General features: G+C 44.6%; 1 long non-coding RNA gene across 1 annotated transcript; it reads right to left on the bottom strand.

Moving 5' to 3' along the window:
• Positions 1 to 2765: 2765 nt before the first annotated feature.
• On the bottom strand, positions 2766 to 3357 carry LOC113030497 (uncharacterized). The gene is made up of 2 exons (XR_003273590.1): positions 3205 to 3357; positions 2766 to 3123 (listed from the first exon to the last, which is right to left on the bottom strand). It is a non-coding gene; the product is annotated as an uncharacterized LOC113030497 (long non-coding RNA).
• Positions 3358 to 4944: the final 1587 nt, after the last annotated feature.

The following is a 4944-nucleotide window of genomic DNA, read 5'->3' as shown; positions in this document are numbered from 1 at the left end:
ATTCCAGACCTCCCTCATATTGTTCCTCTCCAACTTCTTCTCCACCTTCCTCCTGTAGGTGTCCTTTGCTTCCCTCAGGCAGCGTTTCACCTCCCGCTGTGCTGCCTTCATCTCCTCCTTCACTTTGCTCCTGAAAGCCTTCTTCTTCATGTTGAGGACAGCTTTGACTTCCTGTGTTACCCACGGTTTGTTATTAGGATAACACCGTACCGTCTTAGCAGGGGCGACTGTGTCCACACAAAAGTTGAGGTAGTCTGTAAGACAGTGTGTCGCCCCCTCTATGTCCTCACCATGTGGGCTCAGGAGCACATCCCAGTCTGTGGTGTCATAGCAGTCTCTCAGAGCATCCTCCTTTTCTGGGGTCCATCTCCGGATGGAGCGCGTTGTGACAGGCTGCCTTTGGACGAGGGGTGTGTATTGTGGCTGTAGGTAAACCAGGTTGTGGTCTGACTTCCCTAGTGGGGGGAGGGGGGTGGCTCTGTATGCATCTCTCACATTAGCATACAGTAGGTCAATTGTCCTGTTGCTCCTTGTGGGACAATTCACAAACTGGTGAAAAGCAGCCAGAGTAGAGTCCAGTGTGGCATGGTTAAAGTCTCCAGATATAATAATGAAAGCCTCGGGGTTTTCTACTCTACTGAGCGCTCAAAGCGCTATTATCTCACTCTTATTGCCAGTTCTTGTCCTTATCTTCAACGTTCATTTCATTTCATTCATTTATTTGTTCATTTTCAGGCACAACAATACCTATATTGAATATAAAATGCACAAAACAAAAACAAAAATTGCCTGAAAAAGGAGTGGGACGAAGAAAACGTATTAAATCCCACCCCTATACTCACTCATCAACAAAAAAAACAATAAACTTCCCGCAGCTACGCCCATCATTGCATACAGACCCATCAACAGCCCCGGGCAGATACAAGCATCTAAGCGGCAGCTCGCAAACAACAATTAGAGCCTTCATAACTGAATACAGAATATATAAATTATAAATTGCATTACCACAGGTAACAGGCAGTAATAATTACAAGTAACAAACACACATACATATACATACATACATACATATATATCTACACACACATGCACGTATATATACATACATACGCACACTCTTCTTTATTTATTATTATTATTTTTTTCTCTCTTGGAATCCATACCAGCAATGGTAAGAGAACAGACATTACAGAGCACACTAAAAACCATCATTGAGTATACTGTGACCAGACCAACTCTTTGTAGAGAAATTTAAATCTATGAATATTTTTGCATTGTTTCAGTTGTAAACTCAGACTGTTCCAGATTTTCACACCACATACAGACACACAAAAACCTTTATGGGTTGTTCGAGTTCTGGGTAATTTGAATTCTCCAAAGCCTCTCACATTATAAACCTTTTCTCGAATTTCAAATCTAGTTTGTAAATTTGCCGGTAAAAGTTTAGTAAAAGCTTTATACAAAATTATGGATGTATTGTAATTAACCAGATCCTGGAATTTAAGTAACTTTGCCTGAAGAAAGAATTTGTGAGTATGATCTAGATAACCAGCCTTGTGAATAATACGCAGTGCTCGTTTCTGTACTGTGACTAATGGATTAGTTGTATTTTTATATGTATTTCCCCACACTTCCACACAATATGTAAGATATGGAAGAACCAGGGTACAGTACAGAGTACGAAGTGCATCTTTATCAAGGAATTGTTTCACTTTGTTCAAAACTGCGAGGCTTCTGGAAATTTTGGTTTTTGTCACGACGTACAAGGTGGACTCACGCGCAGGACTCCGGGGATGATGTACACAAGAGAATTTATTACAGAACAATGTCCAAGGAGTGTATATACACAGATACGGGGCAGTGCTATTTACAAGGGTGCGGGGCAGTGCTATGTACAAAAGGTGAGGGGGGCAGGGGTCCGGGGAAAATCCAGGGGAACCCACAGTCACACAAAGTAAAAACTGGTAAGTGGTCAGTTATATCACAGACAAGCAGGCCACTATTAATTTGGAAATCCATGGCATTAGTAAAAATGTTGTCAATAATAGTGGCGCTATGTAATGTTATTCTGCTTGGCTTCGTTATTGTTGGATATAGTGATAAGCTGTACATCGTGTCAGTAAAGTCATCAATGGCTTTTAACCTTGTTGGATTTAGCAAATCAATATTAAAATCACCACAGATAAATAGTAATTTTTGGTTCACCGAAGCAAACGTTTTTTCTATCCATTCATTAAAAGTGTCAATACTTGAACTGGGTGTCCGATATATGCAACTTATTATAACTTTTTTTTTTTCATCGTCTTTCTTTAATCCAAAAAAAAGTTATATACAAACATTTACAAAACTGAAAAAACGATAATAAAAAATAGGAACGTATCTATTTCAGACACAGGATCTATTCTCCAACACGTTTCATCAATAAATAAATAAATGCATTCTGAAAAATATTTTTTTTGCACAGGTTAGATCCACAAAGTCAGCCTGTAATGTGAGCCACACCACCAGTTGACAGTCTCCCTCTCTCTCGCACACACACAAAAACGAGAAAAATAAAAAACAAAAAAATGGAGACTTCAATAATGCACGTTGACCTCCACAGAAATAAAGCCCAAAGGCATGCATTTAAAAAAGGCGATATTTTAAACATTCGTCAGCACGAAAACACACCAGAATTGGGGTGTATGGAGCTAACATACATGGCTGTGAGTCCCTTTCTGTCACAGACAAGGATGCGGTGGACTCAAAAGCAGACTCAATTGCTTGAACTATGTATAATTTATTAGAAGGAACAAAAACGTGAACAGAACTGGGTTTAACAGAAACCATTCGCAGAAACTAAGGGAAATCCGTGGGCGGGGAAACAGGTGTAGAGCACAGGGAGAACTCGAACGGGAACTTTTTGGAGACCCTGGTTATTAAGCGGGGAAAAGGCTGCCATGGGAGCATTCCAGAGAGGATCGAGAGTGTGGAGAGTCCGGTCCAGATTCCAAGGAGGTGGAGAGTATGGACTGAAGGGCAGGCTGAGGAGAAGTTGTGTATGTGGTCCTTGGGTTCCGAGCAGACGGAAAAACAGGATGGAGACGGAACCAGCACTACTGGTGAGTGCGACGGGTGATGAATCTGAAGAATGCAGGAGACAGAAAACACATTAAACCATGATCCAGGTATACAGAGTCTGAGCACAGAGGAGGCCAAGTTTACCACAGATGGTAGCAGGACGAACTGGCGAGGAGTGGCAGGCAGTGCTGGCTTAAAAACCCTCTAGGTGGAGCCCCGGAGATTGAAAACAGGTGATGAGCTGGCCAACTCCACCCCAAAGGACGGATGACAGGAACCTGGACCATGCCCGACCAGACACTCCAACAGCATATGACACTTTCGGGCCTCTGCACAAAACTTCTGATGTCATTAGGCGATCCCATGTATCCAGCATTGGACTCCAGATTGTCCCGTTTCAGAATGTGAGTAGTAGATTCAGCAGTCACCATTTTAAATAAAGTCTTTCTGATTCTGATTCTGAAAGAGCTTTATACAACTTGGCTCATTCACCCATTGATACAAGCACTGTTTTGTATTCTTACGTGGTTTCTTTCTTCTTCTTCTTTGCCTGTCCCGTTTGGCTTTTTTGCCATCAGAATTATTGTCTAAAGGCAAAGAAAGGTGCCCAACGGATTTACCAAATGGACCATCCCAGCCTTGCCATATTGGTCTATTTGAGTCACCTTTTATTGTTTATTTTATTTTCACTTACAGGACAGACTTGACTGGGGAAAAGAAAGGGGAGAAAGAAAGAGGAAAACAGCGGAAAAGAGGGATGGGGAAAAAGGGCAAAAAAAAAAACAAAATAAGCAGACAAAAAATGCATATATCAATCACCTGGATCACCTGTTGAGAAAGAAAAAAGAGAAAACAAGCAGAAGAAAAAAAAAGGGCAACATAATAAACAACATCACGATGATATATGGGAATATAACAGTAAATACTAAATATTAAACATTATTTTGCAGCACGTAAGATCGACAGCGCACAGTGTGCTTTGAGGTAGGAGCCAAAAAGGGTGTAGTGTGTGAGCACCCGTGTGTACACCTGTAAGCATGGACACGCTTGTATTTAAAAGGTTCCTTCATGTAATGATCTGCTAGAGGGTGTGGGGGGGGGGCCACAGCCCCGTCCTCCAGGGCATGAAGCAGGTATGGAGGAGATCAAAACTCCAGACATCCAGAGGCCCCCAGAACACAAGAGACCAAGGAAGACCAACAGAGGGGCAGCCGCGCCACTGTCCCAGAAAGAGCTGAGGAGAGTCCCAGATGAGGGCTCACTCAGCAGCCGCAGAGCAGAAGCCAGGGGGGGTTGCAGTGACGTGCCCGTGAGCTCCGCCAGCAGCCCGCTGTGCCTGAGTGACCAAGCCCCATGCCGAGAGGCCGGGGGCACCCCACCCCCAAGGTGGCCCAAGCGAGCCCCAGGCTCCAGGCCCCGACAAGCAGCCACCAAGGAGTGAGCCGGTGTGTACCTGGACGCCCACCCCCGGACACAAAGAACCACCAATGCACCGATGTCTGAGGGCATCAGCCACTGGCAGGGGGAGTGGTGGTGGGGGGAGATAGGCCTCCAAACCTTGGAGGGCCTGAGATGTCCCCAGAGAGGTGGCGTCTGATACCCAACCTGACATATAGACACAGACATACAGGCACACACAAACACAAACATCCATTCCCACCCTCATGCTCTCATATGCACTTACTCCACACTCAACCAACGTGGAGACAGACATAAAGAGACGCTGTACACACGATCACATTCCCCAAGCGTACTCTAAGAACTGGGTCTAGGTACCCTTGCCCCTGGAGGGGGAACTGCACCCAGACCCAGGTGGTGTTACCCTTTTCCCTGCGGTGGGGGGAGGCAGACCGCCCCGACTCCGCAGCAGCAGGGAGGCCCCAC

This window comes from Astatotilapia calliptera, chromosome 2 (assembly GCF_900246225.1).
Source record: "Astatotilapia calliptera chromosome 2, fAstCal1.2, whole genome shotgun sequence".
NCBI lineage: Eukaryota > Metazoa > Chordata > Actinopteri > Cichliformes > Cichlidae > Astatotilapia > Astatotilapia calliptera.
Note: the sequence above shows the minus strand (reverse complement) of the source record. Positions and strands in the feature narration are given on the sequence as shown.